Source organism: Dipteris shenzhenensis, chromosome 12 (assembly GCF_047967505.1).
Source record: "Dipteris shenzhenensis isolate YYH24624 ecotype China chromosome 12, Dip_SZ_1.0, whole genome shotgun sequence".
In the NCBI taxonomy this organism is placed as follows: Eukaryota; Viridiplantae; Streptophyta; class Polypodiopsida; order Gleicheniales; family Dipteridaceae; genus Dipteris; species Dipteris shenzhenensis.
In genome coordinates, this window is record NC_141607.1 from 29397121 (window position 1) to 29422410 (window position 25290).

Genomic DNA, 25290 nt, shown 5'->3' on the forward strand with positions numbered 1-25290 from the left:
GGTTTAGGGTGAGAAGAAAGGGAGACAATCCAAGGCAAATTTTGGCTAAATTCCAAGACAACCAATCCTGTCTCACATGAACACCAATGAATATGGGATAACTCCCAATGTGACATGTGGCATCCATAGGACACACAAGACTAGAACTCACACTAGAACACACACCAAATTGACTTGTATTGACTCCATTTCCTAACAGGGCTTCTAAGCGAGAATAGAGGAGGATGGAGACGTTTCAGTGGCTAAGGAGAGGAGAAGGTGCAGATAGAGCATACACTTCCAAGCAAGAATTAGAGAAGGATGAAGAGGATCTAGTGGCTGAGGATGTGGCTGAGGACACAGTACAGACACTGATGAGTTACCCAACTTATCTGATCAGTTTGACACCAGGGAGGATGGGTCTAAGGAGGATGTGAAACCATCAATTGATATCTCTATTATCATGAAAGACCATGTCTAGACTGTGATGTCTATACTGTCTATCTAACTTATAGTTATTTGTATGCATCATCATGCATGCTTTATTGTTTGTGACTAGAGTTACAAGTACTAGTCTTGACACTTGCAATATGCATATGCATGCAGCATGATTGACATTTGTAATACGTATGGCCATTGGCTCATAGTCATCATTTATGATTTTGTATGGATCGATTCATGTTGTGGATGAACAATGATATGATGTAGCATGTATGGAATGATGAATCTGGATGACTGTGTAGTATGATGTTGCATGTTGATATAATGATGTATTACCGTTGATGTATCATACATGCACTATGAATTATGATGTAACATGTATGATGTGACTACTTAGAACTTAGTCTTTAGAATACTAGGAATTATGGAGCTTTCAACTTTCAGTTTTACTAGTCTCTATACAGTTGCCAGTTTGATGTTTCAAAGTTCAAACTAGTTAGGAGGCTATTTCCCACTCCCCCTAGTCTCTCAAACCCTTAAAAAATCAAATATGATACACATGTGTGTGTGTGCATGCACGCGTGCGCGTAATTCCACTTGACAGATTTTTCTAAGGGAAACTTGAATTGTTTTAGAAATGTTGAAACCATTTCACAGAAACTTTTCGTGATGACTATGAACAAAGTACACATTCCATGTCATGGACTCCCTCTCATCCTGAGTCTAAGAGTGAACTCATGTCAATGGAATAGAAAGGTAGCATGAAGGATGAATTTCTTTTTACGGATCAATCCAAAGAGTAAAGTAGTGTTAGTTGAGGATGCAAACATTTAGTTTTTCTTCTAGGGTCCATGTTGGTTCCGTTCAGGATTTTTGGAATACTATCATATTCAAAATTATTGGAATCCCATAATTTGCAAGATGACTAGCTCCAGCAAGGGGTGATCCTCATTCATACCCCACGCGTTGTCGATGTTTCTTTATTCCATTCCTTTTTCTCACTGTCTGATGCCTTTTTTCTTTTTGTTCAGTTATAAATTTGTGTATGGATGAAAATTATTGTTGTTTGTTTATATTTCATTTGTGGATATTTTTGTATTCCAAGTGATATTTAATAAAAATTTGGACAAAAGCTTTTGCTTAAAGCTCGACTCTGACATGTATCGGATTCCTGCTGCTCCCTTGGACAGCCTATCGTAAGGCAGTGTTGAACATTGACCTTCTTGCTGCTGTATAGGCAGTGCAATGGTGAGGCACAAGACTCCTATGATTCCGTCCTGTGTCGGCGGCAGCCAATGATGAAGGCCTCTTGCTGTAGTAATGGACCTCCTTGCTGCAGTGGTGGGAGCCCAAGTTGAGGCACCAGACTACTTTCTTGATGGAATAGAGAATGCCCCCTTTGAGGGCCCTTTCATTAGGGATGGAGGCCCTGGCCAATGCCCCAACCAGACCCAACCTGCTCCTGCAGCTTCTGTTGGCTGCGCGTTTTGCTACTGACTGCTGTACAGGACTTTTGTGCTTGCGCACATGCTCAAGTGCTAAACCATTGCTATTCGCTGTCGCTTTTCCATCCTTCAAGTATGCGAAATTTCCTTCTTTCTTTGCATTTCTGATTATTTCTAGCTCTTTAAGCTTTTGGGAATATTGGTTTTTTGTCAAATCTTTGACTCATATCAAATGCCCCTTAAGATGGTGCTTATAGCATTGAAAGATGAAATATTGGAGACAAATATACTTTTAATTTTGGAATCATGGGAATATGAGGGAAATGAGTTCCGAGAAATTAAGGGATTTCAGGAAACTTCAATATGGAACACAAAAACCCACGTAGGAGGGAGAGGGTTTGGTGGGACAGCATGTTATATCAGCAAGACATTCGAAAAACAGACAAGGTCATAAAACAAGACCCACATAAGCAATATACGTGGTTAGAAATAGCAGCAAAAGAGGGAAATGTCAGGCTGGCAGCATACTACCTTGCACCCCCACAATCACCTATCTACATGCACAACAATCATCTATCCCGGGAAGACCCTTTTATGCATTTGGGAGAGGACATAGCCAGGTTTTCTAAAGAGTATGCCATTATCTTGGCAGGAGAATTTAATGCGAGAACGGGCTCAATGCAGGGTGTCATTACAAAGGAGGGGAGAGACCCCATGATGGAAGAAATAGAACACGATGATGAAGAACGAAAGGGCTGGAAGAGAACATCAAGAGACTAGGGGAAATCACCCAAATGGGGAGGCACCTCCTCACATTGTGCGGTTGCTTTGGATTACAAGTCTGTAATGGCACTCAATATTTCTAAGAAATGGAGAAATCAGCAAAATCCTTTAGGGATCAAGTGTAATTGATTATGTGATCATGAGCCCACACACAAGGCATGTACTTAAATACCTCAAGATCAAGAGGGAGTCTCTCAAATCCGACCATAGAGCAATGTCTCTAGGCATCATAGGTACAAGGAATGCTATCCAAAAACAGACAATTGCTGCACAACCAAGGTTGAGAATGGATTACAAAAATTTATGAGAGGGACATTGAGGTAGCATTATCACAAGGTCAAATGCCATCTACTTGCCGTATGATGAACACATACACAACAGATTCACCCCCCCCCCCCCCTAAAAAATACTTGTATTAAGTATGAGCAAAACCTGCGAGAGACACATAACAGATTTGCTGCTGATAACAGACCAAAAATGCTTTGGTCAAAGTAAGGGGCGAAGCATTGGAACTCGGTAGGTTCAATTCTTACTGTATCTTTCAGAATGCATTGGATGGATGTCTGGGCCGAGGGCTCAAGGGGCCATGCAATCACTGGCATAACCAAGAATGTAAAAACGCAAATAAGTCCTGGAAAACAGCAAAGGAAGCCGAGAAAGAGGGAAAATCTCGCACATACAAACAGGTGGCGCCCAAGCCTAGACTGATCGGGGAAGCATTTTCCGCCGTGGATACTAGTCGTTGGGCGAACTTGGTTTGGCACTCGCAGTAGCATCAACCAGTTTTGACCTCCATGGAATAAGGTTCTATGCAGTAGCATTTCTTTGGTTTTGTGTGTTAGATTTTTTCTTCTTCTTTTGAGCCATTGATGTTCATCCGAATGCTTCACCCGGTATAGCCAAATCTCTTCTTCCACTATCTTTGATCTTCTATAGCCAAGGAACATCTTCAGGGCGCAATGAAGATGAGACCAAATTGAATTGTGAAGCACGACAATATGAACATCTACACCCCAATGTTCAAAAGGTCTGCTCCTTGGACCCTTCCTAAAAGCAAGTTCAAAAAATCGATGCATTGTAGATTATGCATATACCCTAGAAATTAAGACCGTTATGTATACGCCTGTTCTCCTCTAAACTGACCATACACCTTAGTAAACAAGCCCATCTATAAGACCAACAAAGATCTCATGAGATGTTTCTGTAGGCTCAACATAGTTTACACTACACAATACAACATGTTTGTGGCTACCATTCCCAATAACAGATATCAATAATGTTTAAGCACATTCACAACAAACCTGATATAAGATAGAAGCACATTCATCATAAATTGCAACCCAGTCCTGCTTTGCACCATCAGACTTTGGATCAAGCTTCTGTAAATTTTCTGCAATCACTTGCACAGGGGTTAAATGCCATGCACAGCCCAAAAGTCATGTGTACACACGTTAATAACACAAGAGGATAAAAGATACATAGACAGTAAGCGTCAAGATGAAATTTACTCTCAAATTCTTGAGATCAATGTTTGTTGCATCTGGTTGGACCTTCTCCCCTTTTTCTTTCTGCCCCTGTGTGCTCTTCTTCAATTGCTGCTCCATGTTGGCAAGCTTAGCATATCCTTGTTCTATTTTAATTAGTTTGGCATACCCCTTTCTCTCTTGCTGTCAATAGAGAGCATTTTCTGCGCCATTTCATGCATGGTATCCTTTAGCTTCTTGACCTCTTGTGCAAGCATAGTATTTTCACTCTGCATCCTTACCATTGCCTCATACATCTGCCATTTAGATGCCTTGGTAAAAGTTGGAGTATGGAGTCACATTTCTTAGGGTCATTTTTGGGGTCATATATGCAAATGTGCTCTTTCTATTTATTTATTTATTTATATTTTTGCAAAAAAGAGACTTCTATTAAGTAAGAAAGAAACTCGCTAGAGCAAGCTTTGAGCGGAAATACAACATCATGAAATCATGAGGATAAATAAAACCCCCTCAAAGTGAGGTGGAAAACAACCAAGGCTGAGGCTGAAAGTGCCACCTCAACCCTGTAGGAGTCTCAGAGAAGAAAGGAGAATCCTTCCATTCCCTGAAGAAAGAAGCCCTCCTAGCTGAGGCTGCATGGGAGTCTCCCTGTATACTCATCCATACGGCCATCAAAGTATGTATGGTGTCTGTCCAGATACTAGCCAAAGTGTGCGAGGGATGAACCTGAGTACCCTCCATAGCCTCTGTGCATCTGGCTCTCCAGATATGCAAGGATGCTATGCTCGCTAAAATCTCCCAAGAAGTATCCACAGAGGCATGTACATTTGTAAAAGGAAGGTGTGGTACCACATCAGAGTGATCTTTCTATTCGTGTGGGATTTCCAGAGTCTCCTCCAGAAGCACCTCTACAAATCCGCAGTGATATCAAATGTCTCCCAATGAGAAACTCTGGAAGGTCTCCAACCTCTACTACTGAGCTGAAATCTCTTGGCATTATTGACCGTGTAATGAAAGAAGGGGATGCTCTTCTCTTGATGCCATGCGTCAATCCACTCCCACTCTCCAAGGTCCCACTGCAAATACCTAATTGGAACTCCCCTGTAGAGCCAAAGCCTCCAAGACCCGGTGGAGAGTAGCCGGGGGTTTGGGTCGAGGAACCACTCTGAATCTAATCCCTGCACCAAGAGACCTACAACCTTGATAGGTTGAAAAGCAGACTCAAGCAAGATGTCCTCTGTGGATCTGAACAATCTGCCACCATCCTGCATAGTAAAAACTAAAGCATCCTCCTGTGCATCTCAAAAGGCCAAAACCTGAAGCGGAACACCGCCTCTCGTAAAAGTACCTGCCCAAGTGAAGCAAGTGAGTGGCATATCATGTGTGTCTACCCACTCCTCTGGAAGGGCTACCTCAATCTGCAAGATCCTCCTTGCACTCCCTCTGAGATGTCCTGTCAACTGAGACTTGGTCTCCTCTGGAAGCCTGCGGAAAGCTTTCCAAGACCCCAAAGATGATGCAAGTCCCCTCTTCCACCTGGACCACTGCATGTAGAGTGAGGCACCAAGTGGTCTGCCATGATCATCTAAAATACTGTCATTCCACATGATGGGTTGCCTATCAATCTCTTCACGAGAGGAAGGAGGAATCCTCTGAAGAGTGCTCCTGAAACTGGCCCATGCTTTCAGAATGGCAACCATGAGAGGGAACGAAGGTGATCTGAGGTGTGCTGTGGTGAAGATCCACCTAATACTGCTCATCCAGTCTCCTCCTGAAGAAGGTGTGCACCTCTGTATGTTGCTAATAAGAAAGGCCTTCCACGGTTCTTGCCCTGGCATAAGTCCCCGCACCACCATCTTGCATAGTAAAGCTCTGCACTGTAAATTTGGATCAATAATATTGAGACCCCCTTCCTGTGTAGGGAGGATGAGGGTCTCCCAAGCCACCCTGGCTAAGGTATCTGCTATGTCATCAAGCCCACTCCAAAGAAAATTTTTGATCGGTCTCCTGAGCTGAGTGATGCAGTCCCTAGAATAGCACCAGCAAGAACAAACAAACCAAGGCCGTGGCCAAGAGGACCTGGTTGACCACCACAACTCTAGAGGCAAGATCCAGCTTGGCTGAGCTCCAAAAAAGGAGCTTCCTCCTGATGCTCTCCAACATGGGAGCAAACTGCTGCGTGGAAGAAATATCCAAGCCGACTTGGCAATCCAAATACCTGACAGGCACACCCCTCTGGCTAAGGTATCTGCTGTGCCATCAAGCCTACTCCAAAGAACATTTCTGATCGGTCTCCTGAGCTGAGTGATGCAGTCCCTAGAATAGCACCAGCAAAGAACAAACAAACCAGGCCGTGGCTAAGAGGACCTCGTTGACCACCACAACTCTAGAGGCAAGATCCAGCTTGGCTGAGCTCCAAAAAAGGAGCTTCCTCCTGATGCTCTCCAACACGGGAGCAAACTGCTGTGTGGAAGAAATATCCAAGCCGACCTGGCAGCCCAAATACTTGACAGGCACACCCCTCTGAACCCAAGTGAATCCTATGTCAAGCCCCCAAACTGGACTGTCCTCATCACTGATCCAAAAGCCATTGGATTTATGCCAATTTATCTGCGCCCCCGCCGCCAAACAAAATAAATCCAATGCTGTCCTGAAAGAAGTGAGCGTCTGTGGAGTGGCATCCAAGTAAACTGCTGTGTCATCTACCAACTCATTGTCAAGTAACTCCTCTTCCCTTCTAATGGGAAGTCTCAGCCCAATGATGTCAGCTTGAGATCTAACATAGATACTCATAGCTTCGGCCACGAACAAAAAAAGGAAAGGAGCAAGGGGGCATCCCTGACGGACTGATCTCGAAATCTGAAATCTCTCACCTTTTACCCCACCAATAAGTACCTGGCTGTGGGCTGATCTGTACAAGGAGGAAACACCTCTGATCCAAGCATCAGTAAAGCCAAAACATAGAAGGGTGCCCTCCAAAAAACCCCAATCTACTCTGTCATAAGCTTTCTCAAAATCCAAAAGTAGAATGGCTAGATTCTGGCCGCTCTGCATGGCCCACTCTGAGGCTTCCCAGAAAGAGAAAATGTTATAAAAAATGCTTTTTCCATGCACAAATCCCGTCTGAGTGTCATGAATAAGATCTGGGAGAAAGGGCTGCAATCGGAGGCTGATTGCCTTGGCCAGAATTTTGTAACAAGTCCCTAGAAGTGTGATAGGCCTCCACTGGGACACTAGATTTCTGCAACCTCCTTTCGGGACAAGGTGGATGAGACCTTCTGTAAGCGATCCGGGCATCTCACCAGAGTCCGAAATACCCTGCAGGGCTGAAGTAATGTAGTCTCCAATCATATCCCAGAATGCAATGAAAAAAGAGGAGGTAAGGCCATCCGAACCTGGGTACTTGCCCTTGTGAAGGGCTAAAGTGCAGTCCTGAACTCTGTGTTGGTGAAAGGTGCATCAAGCAAAACATGCATATCCGGTTTCACCAACAAAGGGATGCTTTGCCAAATAACCTGTTTAGCATCCTTTCTATCCCGTGTCTCAGGATCAGCAGTAAGAAGGGCGGCATAAAAATCTGAAGCTATGCGCAAGACATCATCAGGATCTGTCTGTAAAACCCCATGTGAGTCAAGAAGTTGGGATACACTCTCTCTACTATGTCTAGGGCCAAGAGTAGAGAAAAAGTGTTTATTGACTCTGCCACCCATCTGAATCCAAAAGGACTCCCGTGCATGAAAGGCATACTCTACTCTTTGATCAAGCAATTCCTGCTGATGAGTCCTTGCTGCAGCAAGGCGCTCCTGAATCCAAGCATCTGAAGGCCGTTTCTGCTCTTCCCTCTGCAAAGCTGCCAATTGCTGGCGAACACCAATCTCACGTCTGAGAATATCTCATCTCCTAGTACAAGCAACTGAGAGGTAGAAGTCACTAATACCAGAAAGGGCAGCAGCTACCTGTGATGGCAATGGTTGCCCACCCTGGACATGAGAAACCCATATCTACAAGGCTGCCTCTATAGGGTTCTCCTCTGTGTACAAGGCATCTGGAATCCTGATGCTGGTAGATCGGCCTCTCTAGTGAGGCTCTGAGATAGACAACACAACAGGAAAGTGGTCTGAAGTGGAAATCCCAGCAGCAATGCATACCAATCCACCTCTGTCAAGTGCCCAATCATCTACATAGAATCTGTCAATACGTGCATGAATAGGCATCTGCTGCCTCCTATTTGACCAAGAGAACAGAAGGGACAATGGCTGAATAAGAAAGGCATCGTCCAACCAAGTATCTCTACCACAGTAGTGAAAAAGGAAGGCATCCCAAGCTGCTCTCTCCAAAGAGTAAAGTCCTCCTTCTCTACCCCCTTTTTTGTTTGACGGTAACTCAACCATGTTAAAGTCACCTCCAATCAACTCATGAATCTGCAATGGGGGCCCAGGAGAGCAAATCCTTCCACTTAAGGACATGTTCCCCTCTAATGTTGGAGGCATACAAGTTAAGGAAACCAACCTTACACCCTCCAATCAAGAGAATAATCCACTGAGCTCTAGAGGGAATAATGACTCCGTGTCCAACAACCAAGGGGAGAACCGACTATGAAACTGAAATAGAAGTGTCCCCCCTGGTGCCCAAGGTAGGTGACCAAAAAGTATGACCAGAAAGCAATTTGCCAGACTTAGAGCAATCACTGGCATCCAACTTGTGTTCCTGGATAAAAAGGATATCAATAGCACCTCCAGTGACACGTGGATGAAGCTGATTCCGGATTAGCTGCCTACGGCGACGGTGTGGAACTCTGCCTAGGCCCTGTATGTTCCAGCTGACTATCCTCATCGATAGGAGGATGCTGGGTGGAAAGGCTTACCCGACCTAGTAGAGGAGACCAGCTTCCCCTGGGCCGAAACACTCCTGTTGAGGGCAGGAAACTCAACAGGTGAAAGGATCCCTACACCTGCTGAGGGGGAGGCCTTGTCAAAAGGAATCCCAATGACCGGGACCCCTAAGGTGGAGGGCACAAACTCCTCCTCATCCATGAAAGTCGCCGAATCAGCGAATGTCGAAAAAGAGTTCTTGAGAAGCAAGTCTGTGGCCGAGGAGTGCAAAGAAGACCTGCACTCGTGGAGGAAGGAGGAGAAGGACCTGCCAGGCCTCTATCAGTAGATCTAGAGCTGGGAGCTGAGGAGGCCTATGGTTGGGCTGAAGAAGGATATGTAGTCCTCATCTGTGCAAACACTCCCTCAGCTGTGGCATGAACAGTCTGAGGGGGAGAAGTATCGGTAGCCCCCTCGTGATCAGAAACGAAAATGACTGGGGCTGGTGCATTTGAAGTCCCCTCCTGATGTGGAACTGTAGTATCTGGGGCTGCAACAGCATCCACTTCTGGAGTTTGGATGGCATCTGTCTGAACCAGATCAAGGTCTCCTCCTGAGGTAAAGGAGCCACTCTGACCGCTCTCCAACATGGTACTGGGAGTGCTGCAGGCTTTGGGCGCCCTGCTGCCCCTGGTGGTCCTAGGGTGGGCGAAGCAGGGCACCCTGCTGCTCCTGGTAGTCCTGGAGTGCGTGGTACGGGCCGCAGGGGAGGTGTAGACGGGGTAGTACGTGAAGGAGCCGCACCAGAAGACCTCTTGGGTCTTTTTCTCTTCCTTGGGCAATCTCTAGCAAAGTGCCCAAGGATCTTGCAAATCCTGCACTAATTCTGTCTACCTGCAATCTCGATTCTCTATCGAAAGAGAGAGCCATCTAGACGCTCAATCATGGTGTGGTCATCTGAGATGTTAGGGTCAGAGACAATGACCCTAACTCGAGGCACCCCGTCCACTCTGACTGCCTCTGCCGAGGAAGAAGGCATGCCAGGAAGGGGGGGAATCTCAGTGACCACTCCGAAAGTGGCTCCGATAGTAGCAAGAAGTCGATGGTAAACTTGAGGAAGACTAGGAAACTTGATGAACAGTGATGTGACCTGACTGTCCTCCTCGACCAGATCAAAGCCCAAGGTGTAGGGCAAAAGAAAAATCCTCCTCGAACCCAAAGCGAGGGGATTAGCTTTGAGAACAAGGGCTGTGGACTCGTGGGAGTCGAAAATCACTTGGAAGAATCCACGTCCCAGAAGTCGAATATCCCTGAGGTGTGGGGCGAGATCTCCTGGTAATGCCGCCAACATCCAGTCTCTAGCATGTGATCTGGAAGGATGTGACCCAAAGATGCAGGCGAAAAGTGATGTGGAGCCCTCTAAATCCACATCTTTCTTGAGCTGCTGCAACTCGTCTTCTGAAAAAATGACGGTTCTCGCGGCCGGTGGAAGTGGACGGAGATTGGCTGAATGGGGATCCATTCGCCAATCGAAGTAAAAAGGCCGATTTGAACACTGTTAAAGCTCTGTCCGTGAAACTACTACCCAGGACGCCCTGAAACGGGTGTAGGAAGGAGGAGAAAAGGAGAGGGTAGGAGAGAGGGGAAGGGACGGAGAGGAGAAGCGGAGGGGAGCTGAGATAGGATAGAAGGGAGAGGGCTGACGGGGAAGGAGAGGGTAGGCGATGGAGAGGAAAAGAGGGGGGGGTCAGGAGGGAGGGAGGAAGGGGGCTGAAGGCGGGGAGGAAGGAGGTGGGCGGGGGAGAGGAAGGGAGGGGGCAGGTTAGGAAGGGAGGGGGCGGGGGGGTTAGAGGAAGGGTGGGGGAAAGGGCGGGGGAGGGAGGGGGCAGGGGAGGGGAGGGAGGAGAAGGGGGAAAGAGGGGGCGGGGGGGAAAGGGGGGGGGCGGGGGAGGAGAAGGGGGCAGGGGGGGCAGCCGGGGGGGGAGAGGGAGGGCGGGGGAGGGGAAGGGGAGGGAAGGGGCGGGGGAGGAGGAACATATCTTTCTATTTATGGAGTGAACATATCTACAAAATTTACTTCTCTGTGTTTTTTGGCTAAAACTTTGGCTGAGTAATTTCAACTTTTTTCAGTGATTTCACAGTCTATTTTCATTGATTGGAGCAGCAGTATATTGTGTTCAGAGTTGAAATTTTTTATAACTCTCGACTGGTTCTTGGTGTTGGCGCAGAATTGGCAACTTCATTGAGTTATGTGCGTCAAACTAGTGCTATTTTCCCACTGTTATCCCCATGCACAAGATGCTTCTGACGCAAATCTCTTTGAAGGCCCAAACTCACCTGGATTGTTCTCTTGTGTCTGGGACAGACTCGATTCATCTACTAGGGGGTGTATATCAGAAGTCGGATGTCCTCATGGATAAAGGACACCAAGCATCTTTGATTTGGGTAGGACGAGAGTAGATAGGGGTCCAAAGCCGTCCCTGAAAAGAAAGTGATAGAAACCTTTGATCTCATAGTATACCGGGCATCTAAAAGCGAAATGCTCCTCCGACTTGACCTCTTGATGGTCACATAAAGTGCAAATGTGGCCCTCATTGGGTATGCTCTGCCCGTCCACTCTCAATATTGAGTCGGTGTGATGAAACACAAAACTTTCCGATTGATAACCTCAAGGAGTGGGGGAGATGGATCCGTGTGTATCCGGGTGGATTGATGAAACCCTGAGAGAGAGAGAGAGAGAGAGAGAGAGTTTATGTCATTTTCGAAAAGCATGAACATGTTATTGCTCTTTAATCACTTGTTAATTATGATTTTTATCCTGCCTAAATCTCTACAGGAACCGGGAAGGGCAGAAGCGGACTTTGCTCGTCAAGGGTGTACAACTATCCTAAGGAAGATTTTTTTGATCACTAGGGCTGAGCTCATTATTGCACCTCCCGATAAAGGTATTTCAGAAATCATGGATGACCCAAGAGATTTTCCTGCATGGATATCTGTAGAAGATATCCAGCACTATGCAGATCAGTTTGAGAAGATAGCAGCTGAACAGTAGGAGTTGGATTCCCTCCAGAGCCCCCCATTGGGAAAGCTTCTTCATCACTGCAGAATTGCGTAGAAATTTCTAGAGGAGGCTCTGGAAATCCCTCAGAAATAGAAAGATCACTCTTTTCTTTTGGCTTTCTATTCATGGAGGGATTGCAGTGAACCTGTGGAGATCACGATTTGGGGCTGATCCCACTTGTCCTCGTTGTCATTCTGTAGAGGAGTCAGTGTGACATTGCTATTAGGCGAGGACTGTTTGGAAAGGGGTTGCTCGGATACTCAGCATCTTTCACACTTCCCCTTTCTTCATGACTTGGGGCTCGGTCGCATGGTTATCTCTTACTGGGCCCCAGATGTTTTATGAGGGTGAGCCTTCTTCTTGGGCACTCTCGGTCCGCCGGCAGGTGATAGAGCCCTGCTCTCCGCAGGATGTATCACTTACTCCCTTCAGAGCTTCTCATGTTTCAGTGGACACCTCTTGGGAGATTTTGGCTAGCATTTCCTCTTGGCACATTTGGAGAGCCAGATGTACTGAGGCCTTGGATGGCACCCAGATACACCCATCACAGGTGTTCACGGGTATTTGGACTGACACGGTTCACACTTTCATAGCCATATGGGCTAGGATGCAGGGCTCTTCACGGGCAGCCTCTTCTAGAAGGACTATATTTCTTCGAGTTTGGAGGGATTCTCCCTTTTTCTCGGAGGTTTCTACCGGATTGAGATGACACTATCAGCCTCAACCCTTTCTTTTTGGCTCTTGAGCTTTTCGTGCATTGCATGATGTATCCCGTATGGAGCTTGCTCTAACGGTTTTTCTTTAATACTTAATAGAAGTCTCTTTTTGCCAAAAAAAAAAAAAAAAAGTTTGAGAAGATAGGGTTTACTGGTGGTTTCAACTATTATCGGGTTATGGACTTGTAAGCTTTCCATTTTAAGTCATTGTTTTGTCGATTTGAGTTTAAAACATATGATTTGTTGATTGAAATATAGCCTTTCATGAGGAAGTATAATATTAACTATCGTTTAGTACATGTGTCAAGGTGATATGTGTGGGCAGAAAGAAAGTAGATCTATGGGTGTATATAATACAAAAGGTTGAATATTGTAAAGGAAGAGTTGAGTATTTCTCCAAAACCTCGGTACTTACATGTCTGCAGACTAGCTCTACATAGACAAGGTGATAGATCTATTGGGATCAATGATGATGCTTAGATTGAAAGTAGTTACATGTGGTTACATCAATGATGGTGGCATGAGACCTGCGAGAGGTTGTGAACGGAGATCACGGGCATTTTGCTTCGGCTGAGACGTTGTGAATCTTGTTCCCTCAGTTTTCCATGCCATCAATTTGGTGCAAGAGGATGTCTATTGTGTTTGTTTCATAGTTGCTTTTAAAATATTGAAAAGATTTTATGTCAGCTGTCAATGGCTCTGTGACCTAGGCCTATTCTGTAAAGATGAAAAATACAACATGTTTGAAAAGGAAACACAGCATACCCCTCACCTTTTATGTGTTCTATGGAGCTGAACTGTTGTATTGATCATTCAGAGGATCAAACATACTCATGCAAACTGCTCTTTTAGATTTGAAGATGATTTACCACCTTCTGGCAAAGTAGATCATTGTACAGTTGTTAATTGATGTCATATACCTGCCTATTGAATGAAAAAGGTAAAACAGAAGGAAGTTGAGTGACAATATAAAAGTCAAATTAAGCCTTTTACGTCTCCATGGCCTTCACTAATGTGCCAGATGAAGAAAACAGAGGAATCTTTGAGGTTTGTCATGATTAGAGCAGTTAGCAACCAACTTTTAATGAGCGTATCCATTGCGCTTATTCATCAGCTTAAGGAGCTTGATACGTTTTATAAGGTTAATCATAGATTCAAATAGTGTCAAGTCTGTGTTCAAGAAAAAATGTGCATCAGATAGCACATTGAATTTGTTATGATCTTCATGAGTTCAAATCATGCCTTTTCGTTTACCCAATGCACCAGCCACATTCTTGAGTTTTATAGACACTAACTAGGGTTAGTATTTAGCTGTTATTTCAGAATAATATTGTATGAAATCTACAACAAATCTTACTTGAAAAAGCCTTCAAACTACTAAAGACACATTTAAAAAGAGTCTATGCCAAATAAGGCAGTTTTCAGTTTTTTTACCAAAAATATGAAATGCTTAGGGTGAAGATGGGATCTCAATGGATTCATGATAAGTCAAGTTTTACATCATTCTTATTCAAGATATCTCCAGAAACAATTTATTTATTTATTTATTATTATTATTTTTTTTGGGGGGGGGGAACATATCTTAAAAGCATGCATGTATTTCATCGATTTTCCCAGGTTTATAAAGATATTGTGCTGAAATTACGGACTATCTTTAGAGGAAAGAAAAGTCCTTCTTAGATCAATTGTAGCAACAACAAGTGCCAAAGTTGCAGAAAGTTGAATAGGGCATCTATAAACTTTGTTGTTGATTTAGAGGAACAGCAACTTGGTTTTGATAGGAAAATTTTAGAATTACTTAGAAATGATATATAGAATATGAATACATCTCTTTACCATTATCAAGGAGTTTAAGACATGGAGGCACTATGTGTGTAGTGCAAATTGAGAACTAATTAACCATGAACATGGAAAGTGGTTATATAATCAGCCTGGACTTGGAGGACAGAAAGCAAAATATGCTGAACTTATGCAGAAATTTGATTTCTCAGTGAAGATACCAAAAGGCTTATTTTAATATGTTAGTTGGTGGCCTCAGTTGGATGCCTATGGTGAAAGAAATTAAGAAAGAAAGAAAGTCTATTAAGTCCACTGGAGACCAAAAGGTCTATGGGACAGCAAGAAACCCTCTAGTACATCTGCTTTAGGGAGGGCACATGGCAGCTCCCAAGGAGTGCAAGTTGAAGGCATTTCTTAGAGTCTAGGGGAGGTGTGAGCATGATAGCCTCTACGCTAAACTAGTAAGATAAAGGATTCCCATGGATTGGTATTTAAGGTTTGGAAGAGGCTCCACAGAGATGGTGGTGTTGATTCAACTCAACACATGATGCTGCCACTGGTTTGAGGTTGGTGGGATATCTTAAGTTAGTCAAGGACTCGAAATGGCAGACATTTAACTACTTATATGGATAGACCTGTCCTGTGAGTTTAGGGAAAAGGGTAACGGCAAGCTTGGGTGATTTGAGATTGTGGAGCTGTATGGGTGTGTGGGATGATGATGTATTTCTCATCGTCCTATTCTGGGATGATGATTTTGTAATATAAAGTAGCTTGATTTTTCACCCCCAAAAAAAAAGTGTGTGGGTATGTGGGGATGTTTGTAGCTGGTTGTCCCTTTCTTTGGGACTGTTCTGTGTAATATAATGATAAATGGATTTGACAAAAAAACAGTGTGTGGGTATGTCATGTCGTGTAGTCACCTATAGTTCATGATAAGCATTGTTTTAACATGAAGTTTGAACATATTGTTCTATGTGTTTACAGTACTTAATTTGGAATCTAACTGAGTTTTTCATGGACATATCTTTTTGCTATTCAATTCGGTCTTTTAGATTTTTCTGGCTTGAGCTTTCAGTGAGCATGTCAATTTGTTGATACATATCTAATATAATAGCTGTTTTACCATGGCAGAGGACCACTTCACATCTGAAAAATAGGCAGAATCTCAGTATATACTTTCTGCAGTGACTTGCACCACGTATTTTTTAACTGACGTCTTGATTGATTGATTGAGAGAGAGAGAGAGAGAGAGGGAGAGGGAGAGAGACTTATGTCAAACTGAGGTCAGAGTAAGATGGTGATGTTTCTGCTGCTTGCAACAAGCTGTATGCAGTTGTTAAAGGTACTGCCGTGAGAGCAAAAGCGAAAGCGTGCACACGTGCGCGAGAGAGAGAGAGAGAGAGTAATTCTACAACTTTATTGCAGGAATTGGGAGCTCACGGCACCTTGGACACGAGCACAAGTGATTACTCCAACCCTGTTCATAGGAGGAAGTAAAGATATTGTGTATATCTTACCTGGAACAAAGGAATATCTAGATTCTCAAATGAAAGCATATGTTCCTATCCAAGGTGTAGTTGTGCTTGAAGATGCTCACCACTTCATGCATCAAGAGAATCCCGAAGTTGTTAATGCTCATATTCTTAGTTTTCTCAATGGATTTTCTAGGTGAGAAGAGAAGAATTCAAGTCAATTTCTTACACTGATGAAATGGGATTTCTGAAAGTACTGAATGGATTATCAGTATCTGTATTGGACCTAATTTGGCTGTACTGCCTTGAAACAAGAAAGACAATGTTTGCCTACTAAGCTATTTAATATTGTAGCAAGAAATAACATTTACATTTTGGAAGATGGCTCGCAATGCAGTATTACTGACCAGAAATTGAGCAAGTGTATTCATGATATTTGGATTGAAGTATACATTTATTATTAATATATCAACCTTGGTACAATAAGCCAACTTGACCATTTGGAAGGGCAAGAAATTTTGATTCTTGTAGCCTAGAATTGGCCCCTTTTCTTGCTTGGGCAAGGCCCTCCTCTCCAACAATGCCTAGACTTTTTACATAGACAAGGGTAAGTCTAAAGTTTACACTGAGGACTTATTTCTTGCAATTCTCTGCGCACTCCTTTTTTCTTTGAGGGGGTTGGGAAAGAAGGGAAGGGGGAAGGTGTAAGAGATTACAAAGATATGGTGTTGTAGGCATAAAGTCAACCCTATGGTTGACCAGTAGTAGTTGGGTACTATATATACCAAGTACTTGTACCGTTTCATTTGAACATTTCTATTGGAGCTTTCTTGTGTGTGCACTCTTGCTCACTTGTGTTCACAACCTGTCTCCACTTTGTTCCTACATTTTGTATCAGAGCGCTTCTATCTCTAGAGCCCTTGCTTCCAGACTCCCGCAAGCTTGGTGCTCCAGTGCGCGTTCCTGGTTCTCACATTCAGCTCCAACAGTCCAGCGGCTGTTTTTTGACCTTTTGAGGTCCGATTTCGACGTTTTTCGAAATTTCTCAGCTGCCCACATACAAACAAGCTTGTCCTGCACCATTTCAGGCCGGGGGGGGGGATCAGTTTTTTGTCCATACAGTTGTACGGATGTCCGTATGGATCTGTCCGTACAGTTGCGCGACAGTGCCGCGAGTCCGTACAACTTGTCAGAACCTGATTTCGAGTCCGTATGACTTGTTAGAAGGCGATTCGATCAGTTTTCGACTGTTTTTTTGGCGTTTTTGCTCAGATCTGGACTCTTTTCATCTCCAACCTCTCCCGAGTGTGTTCCAGCAGCTCCAGGCTCTTCTCTACACGTGTGTTGTGTTCAAAAGTACTCCCGACAGCTTCATTTAGCTCCAAGCAGCTCACTTCAGCTCCTTTGTTATCTCTGGCTTGCCCACACAATCAATGGATTGTTTTGCAGGTGGTTCGGGCCAAGTTGCACTTCCAGTAAGTGTTTAAGCTGTGTATTTCGCTTCGGGACTATTTTTGCAGCACTTTAGGTACTGAAGGGTACACCTGAGATGTTTCCAGGGTACTTTCAGCCATATCTTTGAAGGGGGATTTGTAAGAGATTACAAAGATATGGTGTTGTAGGCATAAAGTCAACCCTATGGTTGACCAGTAGTACTTGGGTACTATATATACCAAGTACTTGTATTGTTTCATTTAAACATTTCTATTGGAGCTTTCTTGTGTGTGCACTCTTGCTCACTTGTGTTCAAAACCTGTCTCCACTTTGTTTCTACAGAAGGCGGGCGGGAGGGCTTGGTTTTGTGCTTACAATTTTTATGAAATTACTTTATACTTTTTTTAAATCTTTAAAAAGAAAATAAAGTTGCTTTTGCTTGCTCACCAGCTTCTTTGGCTAACACAGTAAAGTCCCCAACCTTTGCTTGCATTTGACCTCATCGCAGTGTACTTGCTATTTCATCGATATGTCTGAGGCAATCTTGGCAGTAAAATCCAACACCTTTGAGTTTAGTTGAGCTTCAAAAGAGAGAGCATAGGAATAAGCTTATATTCCCCATAAGCTTGGTATGCTGAATGCATCTCTGAAGCTTTATATTTCGAATCAGTGAGAGTTGAAGAGCAATGATTATGGGAATGCACTATGATGCTTCCATTCTATCAGAAATGAGAGCAAGAGTTCCAATGAAGGACACATAATAGGAGGATTTTGTATGGGCAGCCTACTAGGGGACAGTGCGAGGGGGCAAAGCTACCTCCTATGAGTTCCACGATTCTTCCTATGAAGGACACGTAATAGGAGGATTTTGTGTGGGCAGCCTACTAGGGGACAGTGCAAGGGGGGAAAGCTTCTAAACCCCACAAGAGTGCTAGCTTTTGGAAGCTTCCATAGTCTCCTAGTGATGGTAGCATGTGCATGCTACACCCATAGCCGTGCTGATATTCGGATGAGAGCTCCGATCAGTGCCGTTTTTTTCCGAGCCAATGAAAATAACGACGGCCCTCCAGTTCAAGCGGTCGTTACACCTCAAATGCACTTAAGAGGAACACAATCTTTGCCGGAGCTTGGAGAATCACTCAAACATTTGCAAGTCCAAAAGACTTAGAAAGATATTACAAGTGCTGGAAGCGTTGAAGGAGGTGGCTTGAGGGGCATTGTGATGGGTTAAAGGTGTAGGAAGGACACCTATGTCAACAATTGAAACCAGCCTTCAATAAATTAAAGGGCAGTAAAACTAATAAGTAACCAGTCAGCACTGTTGCATTAACAATTCAGCAAAAGCATTACCAGTAGATTGGGAGCTATAGTGCCCCTGCACCAAGACAAAGACACAGATTGGTCCCAAACCTTGGCGCCCCTTTCGGTATTTCTTTACCTGAGTGAGAGGCCCAGAATTCCAGGCTACATTAAGGATACATTCCTTCTTACAACTGGGGCATTCCACATCCCAGTGGGCATCCACATACCCTGCATAGCCTTTACTGTTCACTACTCTCACCACTCCTGGCAGTAGGTCTCTATCCCTAATCTAGGAATCTTGCACATGGCTCGAAACTGTCACTAGTGACCACACTTGGCCACACAGTTCCCCATAACTGTCACTAGCGCCTAATTAGCCAACTATCTGCTCAAAGCAGAAAGGGAAAGGATATAGGAGCTTTCTGCATTGTCCAGGACTGCCATAACCAATAGTCTCTCACCCTATGGGTTGCACATATCTTGATACATCAACTTGGTTCCCATAAGAGAATTGCCATAACAACAGAGGAAATACTATTGCGGTCACACCTATTCCATCCCTCTCGGAGTTGCAGGGATACTTCCCATTCCAAGCATGGATTCCCGACCCCTGCCTACTCAACAACGAGGCTGTACCAAAGATGTACCGTCTGCCTTGTCTGCATGCGACCCATCTCCTAGAGAAACAAAAAAAAACATATTCCCACACGAAGCATGTTACTTGCCAAAGCCAACAAATAGGATACACAATGAATTCGAACCCTCAGTGCTCTTCCCACTCTCAGTAGGCATCAATAACCCAGGCAATGACCCTGTTGGGTTCTGCACACCCCAATGACAATGAGCATCCATCTCTGACCATACACCAGTGTGTGGCTTGGAATTTGTTCTCTGACAACCCACATAGGAATGAACAAGTTCCCACACTGCCCCTGGTGCCCTCTGGCTTACTGGAATACCAAAGCATTGGGTGAAAGCATAAGTGAACTACCCATAACTTCTGAGATCAAATCCTGAATTGCAAGCATCCCATGTAGACTGCCCTGTCAACTAGGCTACTCCAAAACAGTCCTTAGCAAAATAGCAAGCACAATAAAGCATGTGTGATTCTCTTCTCCAGCCTGGAGCTCATCCAACCTCATTCATGAGCCAATGCACACCCTGCATGCATAAACCTTCTCCAAGCAAGGAGCAATGCCAGCGTACGCAACCAATCGATCTCTGACAGCAAGACGGCATCTGCTAAGGCCTATGCACCAGCCCGCAAACCTGCAACTCAAGCAGTTGCTTGACCATTGTTTACAGTCCGTACAGTCCTTCAGCAGCAGCTCGTACAAATGACCCAAAGGCGCCGTTCAGCCGTACACAATCGTACTTCCTGTTCACAAGCATTAATTGTTTCGTACACTAGCCGCTCAGATCCACACACCTGCGCTGTACACAGCCGTTTGTGTTCTGTACGTGGCCATTAATTTCCCCGTGCATTTACCGTACTGGTCCGTATGCAGCTACCAATTGCGTCGTGCAACCACCGTACTGATCCGTACACAGACCTTTTATGCCAAGGGCGAAGGCCTTCTCTTTCTTTTTCTTTTTCCAGCCCATGTCTCGTCGCCATCGTCTACGTCCACCTAGTTAGGCAGGTAGCATTGTGCCATGAAATGAAATACTTGCTTCTTGTTGAGCCACGTGTCATGGTTTTATCAATAGGAAATATAAATATTAAATGAAAACCTTCGCCTCAAACGGCACGAAACTGTCAAAATTGTCTCCTTTTTCTTGGTATTCAAAGTTCCCTCACCACACCAGTCCCATTTCTCTACCTCTCCTTCCATCTATATTCCTTCTTTCCTAGCTCCTCCCGCCTGATGGCTCCCCTCTGCTTCTTTGGCACTCAAATCGTTTGAGATCCCAACGAATCTATAGAGTAGGAATGAGGATCTCATGTGTAGTGAACTTGCCTCTCTACCTCTTCTCTCCCCACAATACCATCCTTCCCTTGTCTCAACTAATTGCATGCCTGCCATTCAACTAGTTTGCAATTCATCCTTTTCTCTATGAATCCCAACATGGTTTTTCCATTGTATATGCTTTCCATTACCAAGTTCCATCTGCGGATTAGTTGCCGAAGGCAAATCAACTGTGTTGCCAGGTAAATTCCGATCACGAGCAGAAAAACGAGGGTTGGTAGTGTCATGGGCACCTCAACACCACTGCTAACGCATGAATAAATAGGCGGATTTTTGAAGCATTGAGTAGATGATTGAGGTAGCAACATCTACATGTGAGTGCGATGCTTCATTCTCCTCTCATGATCTTCTCTAAGTTTTGCAACAAGCTCACATCCAGAATATTTTGCTGGAAAATTGTCAACCTTTTTCTTTCCCTACCTTTTGGTTCGTTTAAGAGCCCCAACAAGTCTGTAAAGATCCTCAAGTTTCCTATTCTTTAGCAGCATAGATCATGAGCCTCTTCTCCTTGAATATCATGTATAGAAGCAGCGATGACGATAACTATGGTGATGACGATGATCTTGAAACGCCTTTCAAAACAATGGCGATGCCGACCATTGAAAATAAAGGCTGTTGCAAGGCCTGACAAAGTTACGATGTTACCTCAAAGGAACAACACCTCCTTGCTTTTCTTGCTGGCTGACAGAGGTTTGAACAATCCTCTACTACTCCATTACCTTGGACAATGAGCTCCTTCCCTTGCACAGTCCTCTACTACTCCATCCCCTGGACAACGAGCTCCTTCCCCTAGACAATCCTCTACTACTCCATTCCCCTGGACAATGAGTTCCTTTGCTTGTTGCTGCACATCTGCCCCTGCTATTAGTCTAGCTGTGTTGGCTGCCCTTGCTTTTAGTTTGATCGGGTTGGGTGGTGACGAGTCCTCCCATGCAAATGGGCTGACCTCTATGGCCGCTAGGCTCCGCCGCCTGTGGACACTACGACCATGCAACAAGCATCCAACTAGGTTTATCCTCATTGTCATATCGGCAAATTCTATTCTCTGTGTGTTCCTCTTCATTGCTTTCTTTGGAGGAAGGAGTAGTTGGCTTCTTCAGAGGAAGAAATTTCTCAAGATCAGCCTTGTCGCTTGTGCTTTGTAATCAAATGGTTGTTTAAGTTGCAACTCACTTGAACTTGAGGCCTCCTCTGGGATGATGGCCACATTCATCCAACTGCTATTTGGACAACACCTCAATAGCTGAGATAGAGGAGAAACAAAGATAGAGACAAAGAAATGCTCTTTGGACACCTCAATAGTTGAGATAGAGGAGAGACAGAGACACAAATAGAGACAAAGATAGTAGCGGTGTCTCCGTCCCCTCCAAATCCAAAGTTTATGTGAGTAACTCCGATTTCTCCCTCACCAATAGTGATAGTTGCAACTCACTTGAACTTGAGGCCTCCTCTGGGATGATGGCCACATTCTGCTCTTTGGACAATACCTATATAGGTGAGATAGAGGAGAAATGAAGACAGAGACAGAGACCTGCTCTTTGGACACCTCAATAGTTGAGATAGGTGAAAGACAGAGCCAGAGAAAGCAGTGGCGGTGGCTCTGCCCCCTCCAAATCTAGCTTTTATGTGAGTAGCTTCAATTTCTCCCTCACAAATAGTGACCTCCATCAAATTTTCAATGCTAAATCTAAAGGACTAACTGGTCCAAGTTTTGGAATATGTTGAACTCCCTTCTTGTCCCACAAAAATGGTAAAAATACTCCATCTGATCTCTAACGCAATAATAATTTGGAGGAGGTGAAGGCTTGCTCTTGCATGGGCTGAGAGTCCCCCTTGTCAAGAATTTGTATCCGTGATGAGCATCTCTGCAAAGAAGCAACCAAATGTCAGGTACATTGAGGTGATGAGCTTAAACTTTCAAGGTGGGATAAATGATAGGGAAAGGGATTTTACCTCTTGTCTATGGCCATTAGGCTCCGTCTGTGGACACTGCAACCATGCAACAAGCATCCAATTAGGTTTATCCTCATTGTTATATCCGGCAAATTCTCTTCGCTGGTGTGTTCCTCTTCATTGCTTTCTTTGGAGGAAGTAGTAGTTGGATTTTTCAAAGAAAGAAATTCCTCAAGATCAGCCCTATCGCTTGTGCTTTGTAACTCAAATCATTGTTTAAGTTGCAACTCACTTGAACTTGAGGCCTCCTATGGGATGATGGCCACATTCAGCCAATTGTTCTTTGGGCTTTATACAGATGTAGTATTTTCATGGACCTCCTCCCTCTAGCTGAGATAGAGGAGAAACAAAGACAGAGATAGAGAACTACTCTTTGGACACCTAAATAGTTGAGATAGAGGAGAGATATAGATAGAGATAGAGAAAGAAAGAAAGAAAGAAAGAAAGAAATTTTATTAGAGTCTTCGGAAGACCGATGGGTATATGAGACTGAAAGAAAACCTGATACAAATCACAGTAAGGGTGGAGCTACTGAAACGAGCATCATCACCCGTGCTGAATCCTAAGTCTGATCATACATAATCAAATACATCTGGATGTAACAATGAAAAGAAAAGGACTGGAGCGGAGTGGAATCCTCCGTATGTCATGTCGCCCTGGCTGGTGCATATCCGGCGATGGGACGATGGCGTCCGTCAAGGGGTGCCGTGCGTCTCGGTCTTTTGGACGAGGCTCAACACAAGACTAGAGCCACCGTGACTCCCGTGGGATGTATCCCAGGTCTAAACAATGACGGGAGGTCCCCCAGAGTGATCTGTGTATCCCCTCGATGTCTCGTGTGTCATGCTGCAGTCGTCAAATCGGGGCCTCTGTCACGTCTGCGGCTAGAGACTGGACAATCAATGTCACTCGATGGGAAGAACTCTGTGATCTTGCTCTGAGAGGTGTCTGACGATGTGGCCAAGCCCCGTCGCCTGAGTAAGTACTCTCTATGTCGGACCCCCTCGTGAAAGAAGGCCATGAGGCATCTTTGATCTGGGTAGGTGAGGAATCCGGAAAGGAGCCCGGAGCCGTCTCTGAAGAGGCAGTGGTAGCGACCTTGGATCTCGTAGTACACTGGGCACATGAAAATAAAATGCTCCTCCGACTCAACCTCCTGACAATTGCACAATATGCATAAGCGATGCTCCCCCTCAAATCCAGAGTTTATGTGAGTAACTTCGATTTCTCCCTCACCAAGTGACAATTGCAAATCACTTGAACTTGAGGCCTCCTCTGGGATGATGGCCACATTCAGCCAGCTGAGATAGAGGAGAGACAGAGACAGAGACAGTGGCAGTGGCTCTGTCCCCTCTAGCTTTTATGTGAGTAACTTCAATTTCTCCCTCACCAATAGTGACCTCCATCATATTTTCAGTGCTAAATCTAAAGGATTAACTGGTCCAGGTGTTGGAGCATGTTGAACTCCCTATTCATCACACAAATATGGTAAAAATACTCCATCTGAGCTCTAACGCAATCATAATTTGGAGGAGGTGAAGGCTTGCTTTTGCATGGGGTGAGAGTCCCTCTTGTCCATAATTTCTATTCGTGATGAGCATCTCTACAAAGAAGCAACCAAATGTCAGGTACATTGAGGTGAGCGCAAACTTTCAAGGTGGGATAAATGATAGGAAATGAATTTTTACCTCTTGTCTATGGTTGCTAGGCTCTGCCTATGGACACTGCAACCATGCAACAAGCATCCAACTAGGTTTATCCTCATTGTCATTTCGGAAAATTCTCGTTTATGTGTTTCTCTTAATTGCTTTCTTTGGAGTAAGTAGTAGTTGGCTTTTTCAGACGAAGAAATTCCTCAAGATCAGCCCTGTCGCTTGTGCTCTGTAACTCAAAATCATTGTTTAAGTTGCAACTCACTTGAACTTGAGGCCTCCTCTGGGATGATGGCCACATTCAGCCAACTGCTCTTTGGACAACACCTCAATAGTTGAGATAGAGGAGAAACAAAGACAGAGACAGAGATCTGCTCTTTGGACACCTCAATAGTTGAGATAGAGGAGAGACAGAAATAGAGATAGAGACAAAGACAGTAGCGGAGGCTCCGTCCCCTCCTTATCTAGAGTTTATGTGAGTGAGTACCTTCGATTTCTCCCTCACCAATAGTGACAGTTGCAACTCACTTGAACTTGAGGCCTCCTCTGGGATGATGGCCACATTCAGCCTGCTGCTCTTTGGACAATACCTCAATTTGAGATAGAGGAGAAACGAAGACAAAGACAGAGAACTACTCTTTGGACACCTCAATAGTTGAGATAGAGGAGAGAAAGAAAGAAAGAAAGAAATTTTATTAGAGTCTTTGGAAGACCGATGGGTCTATGAGACTGAAAGAAAACCTGATACAAATCACAGTAAGGGTGGAGCTACTGAAACGAGCATCATCACCCGTGCTGAATTCTAAGTCTGATCATACATAATCAAATATAGAGACAGAGATAGAGACAGTGGCGGTGGCTCTGTCCCCTCCAAATCCAGCTTTTATGTGAGCAACTTCAATTTCTCCCTCACCAATAGTGACCTCCATCACATTTTCAGTACCTTTGGCAGAATTTGGGAAAGTTACTATGATGAAGGATAGAAAAACCCTGCAGAGTAAAGGGGTG

General features: G+C 44.5%; 1 long non-coding RNA gene across 1 annotated transcript; it reads left to right on the forward strand.

The window, feature by feature from the left end:
* Positions 1-11218: 11218 nt before the first annotated feature.
* LOC147896070 (uncharacterized) lies at positions 11219-16240 on the forward strand. Its single transcript, XR_015541924.1, has 3 exons — positions 11219-11980; positions 12866-12905; positions 15925-16240. It is a non-coding gene; the product is annotated as an uncharacterized LOC147896070 (long non-coding RNA).
* Positions 16241-25290: the final 9050 nt, after the last annotated feature.